At 36.2% G+C, this 12,514-nt stretch overlaps 1 protein-coding gene across 1 annotated transcript in view; it reads right to left on the bottom strand.

The window, feature by feature from the left end:
• The window catches only part of LOC124641949 (complexin), a 302,550-nt gene that overhangs the window by 260,903 nt on the left and 29,133 nt on the right, over positions 1–12,514 (bottom strand). Inside the window, exon 2 of the mRNA XM_047180216.1 lies at positions 5,292–5,337. The gene's annotated coding sequence lies outside the window, so the exon portion shown is untranslated. The remainder of the gene's footprint in view (positions 1–5,291; positions 5,338–12,514) is intronic.

Below are 12,514 nucleotides of genomic sequence, written 5' to 3'. Positions count from 1 at the left end.
AGTTGATCAATTTACCAGTTTTATTATTTTCCGGTGACATATATACACATTACAATAGTCGTGACTCTTTATTATACTGCCTACTTTCACATTGCTCCAAATATTGACACTCCGAAGTTTTCAGTTACTAAGTAGAAAAAAATATGACAAGTTTTTGGACCGTAACTCCTTCAATTTTCATGCTATCACAATTTATAAAAAACCACTGTAAAAGTAATTAAGAGAGCTACAACATCCATCATTGCAATATAAAGTAAAGAACTTTTTTCTAAAACGGTGAAGGGTTAAAGTGCTTAAGAGAGGCTGTGATTGCGCTGCCACGCGCTCTTTAAACAATCATATCTCCGTCAATTTTTGTTCGACAGAAAAAACAAACAAACCAAATTGTTTGTCAGAAAAATACCTAATTTTTTTATCAGTACACTTTTATACGTATCTGTCGTAATTTTTGAGATATTATGAAAAACAAGTGGGTTTTTCTTTAATTTGAAATTTTGTTCTTTTCGTTAATCGTGACTTTTTTGAAAAATATCTGTCCTGAAGCAGCCAAACTGATACTATCTATCAAACTCTTCATAATAAAGTTAATCCTAGGCGGAATACGATTAATTTTAATTTTGGTGGAAATGGCACTTATGAAACCCATTGATTTAAAAGAAAAAATATAAGATGCTCCCCTTATTTGCAATACAGCTCACTTATTTTACGTGCAAAAGACTTTTAATAGTACTCATCTTAAAGCTTATTTCAAGCACTACAAAACCCATTTGTATTCGAATGCATAAAATGCATCTACTCGCCGCTACATGGCATTGACCACAACGATTAAATTTCAGACAAAATAAAAAACGGCTTTGATCTTTAATATCTAGCTTAATATTGCACTTAGGACCTTTTATAAAAAAACAAATTGTTCGTTGTTTTACTTGCTACAATTTTGTTCTTTATAAAGGACAATGCCAGGGTCTGGGCTCATAGTTTGCCCAGCAATGGGAGTAGTTCCAGGGGGTTCCTTAGTGCACTCTGAACACGTAATGCAAATATTTTTGAAATCGCTCCCTGGGGTCTCGAAGAAAACCGGTTCAAATATTCTCCATGAAGAGTCACTTTACAAGGCCTGAGCCATTTGCCCAGTAGTAGGAGTGGTTGGAGTAGGTTCTTTACTTTACTCTTAACACGAAATTAAAATATTTTTGAAATCGGTCCCAGGGGTCCCGAGAAAAACCTGTTCAAATGTTCTCCTTAGATAGTCACTTAACAAAGTCTTTGGCATTTGCCCAGTAGTGGGAGTGGTTGGAATAGGTTCTTTAATTCACTCTTACCAAGAAATCAAAATATTTTTGAAATCGGTCCCAGGGGTCCCGAGAAATTAATCTGATAAGACTTTTCTGTCAAATAAGTCTTATTCATATGTATATTGTCAATCTCAATGCTCAGGATCTCGCTGTCAGGATCCAGTACTAGAAAATGTTGGAATGCGTTATTTTTTTTTACTGTGATTTTCAAATAAATTCTAAAAGCGTTGGATTCTAATAAGAACTGACAATGATTTTCTGAAAAAAAAAGGCAATGACCACAATATTTTTTTGAATTTACGGTTTAAATCTACAAGGCGCCTGCGCTATGAGCTATCTTCTAGAAAAATCTTATCAAGATGAATAAAATAAGCTCGAACATGAGGTAGTTAGTAGATACCGTTGAGGAGTTCCCTCGTTTCTCTGTCGTCTCCATTGTCAGGTCAGATCTTAACCTTTACAGTTTTGTGGTGTCTGACACATATACCCGAATGACAAGGTTTTACTCGATATGTGTCTACAATTTTCGAGAGTCGCTCCCGATTTTTTTAGAGATTTTTGGAAGGAGAAGAGTTGAGGAAGTAAGCCCTTTCAAACAATAAAATAATTGTTGAAATCGGTTGGTAAACAACGGAGTTATGCACGTTCAAACGTAAAAAGAATACAAATGAATTAAGAACCTCCTCCATTTTTGGAAGTCGGTTAAAAAAAAGTTGTCGTGTACAATACCTCGTATTTGTCAATGAATATAATTAATTTCAATTAAGGTAACATAAGTGGAATAGTTAAGAGTTCGTAAGCTTATTTTATGTTATATTGAATAAGAGTCAAACCAGTTTTTCTCAGGACTCCCGGGATAGATTTCGAAATGCTTTGGTCTGGGACCTAATATAAGCCTATGGAACATAATACACTATGCAGTTACTGTGGGCAACACTTGAGCCCAACTTCCATGTAAAGAATAGCATTGTCCTTTTCGATAAAACCTATATTTTTGGAGATATTTGCAAAAAACCGATGAAAAACGTGAAAAAATTGCGAATTTTCAATTGCCAATAACTTGAAAAGTATTGGATTTTTTTTAAAACTTTAAAGACAACTTTAGCTTAAAATTAGGTCTTCTATCGATATCCGAGATTATTTTGCAAAAAAATATTCACCCCAAAGAAGGGGTGTCAACCACCCCCAGGGGGGGTGGCGGAGTTCAAATCATATTCACTTTTGAAGTTAAGGGTAAGATGAACCTAATTCCAAAATTTCATGCAAATCGGTTCACAGTAAAAAAAATCGTAGCAATAATGCTTCAATGACTGCACTAACAATATTACTGACTTATTTGTAGGCGACTGTACGCCAATGTACGCGAGTGTACGGTTGAATTTTATCGACACTTACATTAGTACCGCACGGCAACAAACCTCTTCCTTAATTAGTAACCATTTACGTCGACTGTACGTTTAACCCTAAATAGAGATACCTCCACTTTTATAGCAAGACTCTGCCAAGCTTTTAGCCAACATACAGTTACTTTATATCGAGTAAAACGTTACATTACTCCTATTTACAGTTCCAAGAAAGTTCTGTGTTTCTATTACAATAATAGGCGTTACGTGAAGTGGTGGTCACAATCTTATCTGCCGAAATATTAAAATCCGTGACGAATTATTCAGTACGCTCACTTTAAAAAATTCCAAGTCATGAATAGAAGACAAACTCTTGGCGGTAGACATGAATATTAAAGCGGTAGGTATTCAATCAAGATCTATTTCAAAAGCTAAGTTTGGCTACTTAGCAAATTCCTCATAACGGGAGACATAAATATTGAGAAAAAATTGTTCGCAAATACCGTCGTTATGAACGTCTAGAGGGTAAGTTAGGAGACGCAGGAATAAGAATGTTTGGAGCGAAGGGCGAGCGTTGACCCGCTCGATACGCGATCGATGCAGTTGGCTCGTCGCCAGCTCCGAGGGTTGGCTCCTCGCCACGTCTGCGGCCCTGGTACTCCTCGCATGCCGAGCTCTCGTCGCTATCTCCCGCGATGCTATCTCGAGGATTTTCCGAATCAATTGGATTGCAGAACATCCAGATAGAATAACACCGCGCTTTGCATAATTTTATTTACTTGCAATCTTGTGAGAGCTGAGTGGCGGTTACACTTTATACAAATGTCATAGCTGAATGAGTACACTAGAAGGTTATAAAATGAATGAGGTCTATTCATAGTACCTATACCTATTTAAGTATGTAAGCACATGCTTGAATAAAAATGGTAAAGCCATATAATATTAATACAAGGTCCAACAGTAAAATAGGGTAAGTACCTGTGAATATGAAATTTTGTGAGCGAGGTATTATTTAACGGTTTTTGCTCACCGGTCGATTTGTGTTCCGGTCGCTGTAACTATCCTACCGTAACCCCGTTCCTCAACCAGTGTAGCGAGACCCCTTGTAAACCCATTAAGCCTATTTATTCGGAAAGATTTTCCAAAGGTGCGTATATTTGGGACCAAGTTAGATTGGTTCGGAGGAACATTTTGATAAGATCAGGGATTTTGGAAATTTATCGCAGCCGTAATTTAGGGAAAGTTTTAATCTTAAGTAGTTAGAGGTCCGCGGTGATGATGGGAACTCTTGGATATAATGCGAAGATTACCGTGGGACACACTACAGGAGGCTTTGCTATCAATTATTCATATTGCCAGTCTTCACTACAGAAGAAAGTAAAGTTACCAAGCATCACACAGGTATAGTCACAATTAAAAAAAACTGAAACATCAAGATAATACTCGTGATTAACGAGATACAAACGAAACCGTCGCCAAAGATTTATCTTTTCCCTGAAAGCCTCTAATTAATGACGGATAACTTAATTAGGACAATGTCTCACAATCGGCAGAAATATTCCGGTAATTTGTCTAGCGGCGATTGTGAATATTAAGTACTTCGACAATGTTACTAATTGCGTAACACAATAACAAATTAATACCTTTTATTTGTTCTCGTGCTTCGTTGGATTTATATGAAGTTAAGTATATGGTAATACGTGTAATATGTATGTTTCATCTGACTTCTAATGTGACTAATTTATTTTATTTATGATATATTACTTATTCAAGGATTTTGAGATGACAGATTTTAGTCCGTAATTGGCAATTTACAACACTTTTGAAATATTGCTTGGTTTGGTAACGATATCGACTTCCTTATAATTAATCTATCGATATTAGCCCTGTGATATCAATTTCTTAATTCCAGTGCATTTCTGCTTAAGCTTTAATAACAGAAGGCATTGTACGACAACTCAGCGACGTCGGGCGCCAACAATTTGCAGCTCGTAATAAAACTCGCGGCCACTCGCCACTGTCACTCACTTGTGATTATTTAGACAGATGGCTTTTGTTCAGGAATAACTACATGCTTTATTATTACCTTTATTTGATACTAGCCCTTTTCCGTGGTTTTGTCTGTGACCCGAGGGCACACGGTTTCATTAGAATAAGTTTAGTCGTTCTTGTGTTAAAGAGTAACTCACACAAGAGACATCCAACCACACATTTACAAGTTTTCACGTTTACATTTGTGATTTTATACTACCTAGTATAATTAGACAGCATTATATACTTTTTATACAGATAATTGTAGTCATGTATAAAACTACCATATCATTTTTCATCGTGTAAGTCTCAATTTTGTAACCTAATTTTCATAACAACCTGTATAACATTTCTTCTCCTCCAAAAAAATCAACGTAAAAGATAGAAGCATCAATTAAATTACTTATCTGTATCTGAGATGTTATTTTTCGTCGTTAACTAAACGAAGTAATAACTAGGTAGTCGCATTAATTAGATTTGTTTCGACTTCATTAAGTAGCTCAGCAGATTAGCCGCCGTGTCAATACCGTCGTACTCGTAATTTCCTCAAGAGATGTTATTACACAGTAATTAATATTTAAGACTAATTAACGCTAAATGCTTATTACATTATAAGACTTACCTTAGTAAAATGTAAAAGGTGCGGGACCGATGGCTCGCTGGTACAACTGTAACAAATAAATATATGCTTTAATTTACTGCTCATTAATATTAGGTCTTTACCTATGAAATTGCCGTTCTGCGGTAATGGCCATTTCAAATCATAATATTTTTTGTTTGGCTAAGAATTGTAATTTCAAATTAATTTTATTAAAAAAACATGGAATTCATCTTCCAAAAGTAGTCATTAGTTTATTGATTAGTGCTGCATTGTCATCGCATTTCAATCTTCTTCTTCATCGTGGATACGTTAAAAAAACAAGTTATTATGGAATATGAGTACCGTGGTGCAGCAACGCGGCACAAGCGGCACGTAACATCAACGACGTTTACGGAGCTAACACTGCTAACTAACGCACCACCTGTTATTGGTGTGCTCGCTTCCGTTTTGGAAATTTTGACCTGAAAGTTGAACCGAAGACTTTGGTCGACAACGATGAATTAAAGGCGATTGTGGAAGCTGATGATACACAATCTACGGCTAAAGCTTTCGACGTTAACGTGAAAACAATAATGATCCATTTGCGCCAAATTGGCAAGGTAAAAAAGCTTAACAAATGGGTGTCCCACGAACTCATGAACGCTAGCGCGAAGTACGCGTCGAGACGTGCCTTGCACTGCTCAACAGACACACAAATGAATGATTTTTTCCGTCGTCCACCAGTCACCAGACGTTGCGCCTTTAAAAAATTAAGTACCCGAGAGGCAGTAAAAAATGCCTTTGAACAAATGGTCGCCTCCCGTCCAGCTAATTTCTTTAAGAAGGGCATCAATTCACTGCCACTGCGTTGGCAAAGAAGCATTGATTGCATGGGTAATTACTTTGATAAATACAAATAAAAAAATACATAAAAAAAACGTTTCAATTTTTTCATACAAAACGGCAATTTCATAGGTAAAGACCTATTATAATTATTGGAGTACACTCGTTTATTCATATTATCTCTATAATATAAATTTATATGACGAGATTACAAAGTGTGAGCCACTTCAGGATATATCCAGACCTACCAATGTTTAGATAAGTACAAAATGAACAGGTATAACTATAAATCCAATATTATTTCTCTTCCTAAAATAACACGAAATAATACTAAGGCTATATATTTATTGAGAGCACTTCGGTCACTCTCGGGTCGCTGTAACTGAAGGATTACACGTGTCGAGCTAAACGCTGCCTCTAGCCTACACGAGCTCTAATTACATAACATTTAGTTTTCACGTACTCGGAATTAAATCGGAAAAAAAGAAAAGTTTTATACGAGAGATTAAATAGCATCTTGAAACATAGTATTGAATAATATATATTTTCAACTCAGTCAACAGCCTTTTATACTCAAAACGACAATAAATAGATCACTATTCAATAAAAGCCAAGACGTTGAACGCTTATCACAAAACACACAAATGTAAAAAAGTGTCTGTTGACACAAGCGACTACATAATGGCCGTGTCAACACTGTCAACTTCTTCAGCTAAGCTAATTACATTGACGATAGTGTTTACGCACCAGTCGCCCCTTGCCATGGGCCCCAGTCGCCCCAGTCACCCCACTGCTCGCCCCATGCGCCCCTGAGCGCGTACAATCGCGTAATGGACGGTCTATGGTATCACATGAGGGATAGAGTAAGGTGTGCTGTCAATAGTTCTATGAATAATGGTATGTCAATATTTTTTATGTGAAACTGTTGTCGCTGTCACTTAGTAGATTGTTTTGGTGTAGAAAGGTAAACACTTGAATAAGTTGTGATCTGGAGTTTGTTATAAATGTCTCGAAGAATATTTGAGAGCACACATATCATACGTATAATAGTTATATAAGCTTGAATTGAACTGAATTGTGGACCTTCTGTTGGATATCGGTAAATTATCGAGATGTTATCTCAATTTACTATAATCTATGGTAGGTAACAGAATGATCTGGCCTAAGCTTGATTGCTTTACACGAATAATTTAAGTGAGGAGTGGCTGATGTAAGTACACTTGGCATTGCCAGGTGGCGCCACTCGTGCACATTCCCACGGTTACACGCAATTGTACATTACAGGGACTTAGCATTAATATGTGGCGGAGCATCTACACGCGAATTAGCATACTTGATGAGCCACCGTTTGTTCTAACATTATGTAGGTATAGCCCATGAAAACTGTGGCGTCGAATTTAGGCAGATAATTAGACGTTATTTTTTAATCAAACTTTTTTTTGAAGATAATTGTAAGTTGTGGTCAATATTTAAGTAGTAATTGAGCTCCTTGGAAAGAAACTGACAAGAGACTCTTCTAATTTGCAAGCATGAACTATTACTATGCTACGTTTTTGGACACATCTAAGAAAGCTACTACTAGGAACTATGTCCGAGATTGTTAGGGCATAGATCTACATAGGTATAGACAGAGCACATTATCTAAGCGCGACTTCACACATATATGACACTTATAACCTCCATTTGATGAAGTTGTTATATTGGATTGTCAAGTTTATAGCAGCAGGTGAGTATGAAGTGCGAGGAGTATTAAACAGACGAGCTTCATCACAGAACTCATTATGACATCGCTCCACGGAATGGTATTACATTAATTCATGGCAAATGTATATACAGTAGAATCCGGATGTAACGACCTTCAAGGGACCGACGATACTATGTCGTACTAACCGGACGACGCACAAAACGGACGGATTATTTCTTAAGTACATAACTTAACTTGTACATACATACATACATAACTTACGAATACATATTATTATCTTCTTATAGGTATATAAAAATGAATTGATGTTCGTTAGTCTCACTAAAACTCGAGAATGGCTGGACCGATTTGGCTTATTTTGGTTTTAAAATGTTCGTAGAGGTCCAGGGAATGTTTAAACGATACGAACGCGGGGCGGGGGTGCGAGTGCGTAGGTAAACAAAACATTGCGCGTGTGTCGTTTTAACCGGACGTATTATAATAAATATTGGTCGCTATAAGCAGTTGGTCGCTTAAACCGGAGTCGCACTAAACGGTTATATTGTCTTAGTAACTATATACGAAACCTAACTTGAGTAAAGATTATCGTCGCTAAAACCGATTAGTTGTTATAAGCGAAGTCGTTATATATGAATTCTACTGTATTTAATATGTATGTATGTATATATTTTATTTATTATTGTCCATATATTCTATATATATATATAGCATATATATATATATATGCTATATATGCTATATATATATATATATATATATTATATTATTTATATATATATATATATATAGAATATATGGACAATAATAAATAAAATATAAATTAATAATAAAATATATATTAATATATATATTCTATATATATATATATATATATCTTTTCTTTGCATGTAGATAATATCTAATAACTGCACCTACCACTGCTATTTCCCCACCACCCAAAGGTAGACTGGGAGAAAACGCCTAAGGCGTTAAGTCCGCCATTGTACTATTTGTGCAAAAAGTATTATAAATAAATAAATAAATAATACAAGCGCCGCGGAAAACGCTCGCCGGGCGGCGCCGCTAGCGACCGACATCACTGATCATTCATTATATTTTGTTGTGGTTTTATAATAATAACTTTATTATTTATTCAACTTTAAATTCAACACTTTTAAAATTAATATTTACTGGTATAATTCAAGTGGCGCTTACACCAGTTTTAAAATACAACTTTGAATTTTCATTTTTATCAAACAATTTTCATGAATATTTCACGATCAAAATATTTATGTAAATTGAAATAAAATTAAAAATAAACAACACATCTGAAAACGTATTTCGATGCAAAATATAACTCTCTGATTTTTGCCGCACATCGACTGTTATAAATTCAATATAATAAACGTTGTTGTTTTAAATTCAATGTTTTTCAATAGACAGTGAATTTTTGAATATCAGGAATTTTCAGAGATAATGAAAAACCATTTTCTCGAGTTTCAGAGTTGTTTACGTCAGCTGAATTTGAATATAATCACGATTTAATGGCAATCAATGATAGCAGCAAAAACACTTTTTTGTTTACCATGAGGTGACAATTCGGAATTATTGATTTTCTATGCGCTTTTCCTGCTGACTTGAGAAAACTTTCTTGTTGTTTTTGTGTCGGTACATTATAACAGCATGTCGGCGGTACTGGTCTGGTAAATGCGTGTTGTTTAGCTTTAGTTTCGCCGAATCAAGAAAGTTTTTTCATATCGTGAAAGCTTGTACTGCGCTTGTTGCCAAAATACTATTGCAATGGACGAGCAAATAGTTTGCGTACATACTGCGGTACATGGAATTTTATTTACTGATACAAATTGCTTCATAGATATATCAAAGGTAGGTCTACAGTTTGCACTTGCTGCCATCGCAAAGAGTCCTTTATATTCCCGCCCAGTTACTAGAACTGTCAAACAAATACTAGGTCACACACACACACACACACACACGGGTATAAGTTAAGAAGTGGGTACATACGTCACTATGACGTAACGCATCAAAGCGTCAAAGGGAAGTTGTCGTCGGCGTCAAAGTGACATCATCCGGACTCGCCTCACAACTTAGATGAACAAGCCACGGGCCGAGGGGGGGTGAGGCACGCCAGCGAGGGACGAGAGGGGGAGGGGAGGGTGATAGCATTGTGTAATTGTGATTGAATGGGTGATTTTCTATATAGATGAATTGATTGATTGTGTGTATTGGCCGCGGGATTTGCATACGGATTTGATTGAAGGCAAGTGTTTGTACAAGTGGGTAACTCAGACATAATTGGATTTTATCGAATACATCAAAGGTGGATAAACGGGATCTGATCTGTATAAACAAGTTTGTTTTTCCAACTGAAAATGGCAGCCAGATTGTTTTTCAAAAGCTCAGACTGTTATTCTTGACCGTCTTGTAATTAAAGTTATTCGTATAAGTCGAGTGCTTAGCCTCTAACTTACTCCAACTTCAACTTAATACCGACTTACGAAACTTGAAGCTAGTTTTTTCCGAGTTTAATTAATACGTACTTAGAGCTTATTTAACTTGGCAATATTGTAATTGCGAGAGAGGTCACAGTTCGAGCACTGTCTGGGAAATAAGATGCTCGGTCTGAATAACAATTTGTATGTATTTTTGTGTTCAGATCCTGGACTTGTTTTTCGTGATGAAAGGAATTATTCGTTTTTATTTCAGAAGGATAAAGGATCTATAAGGATAATGTAAATTTCGTTCGAAGTGCCACGGAAAATTAATTTGAGAAGAACGATAATTATAATCTTACAATATCAGCTGATTCTACCCGGACAGATATACAACCGCATGAAACAGCTATGTATAAAATCAATGCCTAGAACTAAATCGAAGCTTACATAATCCATCACAACATACGGATTATCATCGAAAGATATCTCCAACACGAGCCAGACAGCCGCGCGTTTTAAAACAACCCCACGTCTGGCATAACACTAACAGGGGCAGTGCCAATACACGTCACCCCACAGAGGGATCGCTATTCATTAAATTTTAATCATGGATGTATAAACAGACATACCTATTTTGCTTTAGGGCACTAGCTACCTACTATTGATTTTCTATGATTAGGCCTGAGAATATAAACCTAACTAACTGACTGACTGTCAAAGTAATTTTCAAAGTAGGCAACCGTAGGGTGGAAATTTTAGAGAAGTTTTAGCTAATACTTATAGTAAACTATCTTCGGTTTGAGAGGAATATTACGTGAGCATGTCTGAAGAACTTTATACACGCGTTGCAAGTTGTCTACATTCTCTTATGTGCTGTGAAATATAGACTCATAAAATGCTCAATTCAAAAATTATCATGTGTCTTAATTGATGAAAATATGTTCCAATTTGTGTCCCTTCTAATGTTTATCGCAAAAAAAACAGTGGCTTGATTATTATTTAACAGTACTGATTTAATTAGCAACTACTCAACCCCGAACTCACAAGTCTCCTGTCACAGAGCCCCAAATATCCCAATATAACCCGGAACCCATGTAATCTGTCAATACATCAATGTTGCCGGCTATTAATTAAATTGGAATCACCGTCGCGGACGCCGCGCGATCGTCGGCCATGACGAATGTCCGCCATTACTCGCCGTGAACCAAGGATACATGGTATATTAATAATAGACACGTCTTATATAATTAATTAATTGCCTCTCTATATCCCTGTATATTAACTGCGTGAACAGGAAAATGCGAAAGTGTTTGTAAGTGAGTTTAAGATGTTTGTTTTGTTGTTAAGTCGAAGCTCTGACGTCACTGCTGGAGGATAATGACGACAAATTAATGTCGTGATTAATGTTCTGACAACACAATTAACTGTGAATCTACTGAAAAACAATTCATTATTGTGAGGTTAGATTTTTAAGACGTACTATTTTGTTTAATATTGTTCATTAAGAACTGGAATTTCTCTCTATCCATAACAATTATTTAAAATATGCGAAATAAGAACCCTCAAGTAAAACTTACTTCTCTCATTTGAATGTAAAATTATTTAAGACTTCGCCATTTTGACGCGAACACGATACTAATAAACTTTACTCCGCCGAATATTTTAAATAGTTTCAGAAGGTGAATAAATAATTATCTATCGTGGCAGACCGACACCTTGTCACATTAAACTAGACAAAGATATTCTGAGAAATACTTTACAAGTGAAACTAAACTAGTACATCTAAATGCGGAGTTGTAAAGAAATAAGCCGGAGTGTATGTATTGTGTGAGCTATTTGTCCTGTTGACGGCGTCGATTAACTGTCGTCCGGCACTCGTGCGGCTCTCGTCCGGCACTCGACCGGTACTCCTCCGGCTCTCGTCCGGCAGTCGGGCGCTAATTATTATCCGCGTGCATTGAGCACGGCCGGACACGCCGACAACTGTACGACAAGCGATTGTTTTTCATCGAGGACCAGTGAGGACCACTGTGCAGTGTGCAGTGACGAGAGGGGAGTGTGCTCTCAATCGAAATTTTCGCACTTAGGTACTCACACTATTAGCCGAAATATTGCTAGGTGAAAGGATAAACTATAAAAATACTGCACTAGAATTTGATATAATAATTGTAAAAGTAAATAGTACCTAGTTATTAATGCAATTATTAGTAACATAATGCTCTTCAAATCCAACTAATCAATTTCATACGTTAATTAATGGAAGAAGTATTATTATGATGTTGGCT

The sequence above is a fragment of the Helicoverpa zea genome, chromosome 23 (genome assembly GCF_022581195.2).
Source record: "Helicoverpa zea isolate HzStark_Cry1AcR chromosome 23, ilHelZeax1.1, whole genome shotgun sequence".
Classification (NCBI taxonomy): Eukaryota; Metazoa; Arthropoda; class Insecta; order Lepidoptera; family Noctuidae; genus Helicoverpa; species Helicoverpa zea.
This window is presented reverse-complemented; position numbering and strand designations above follow the sequence as displayed.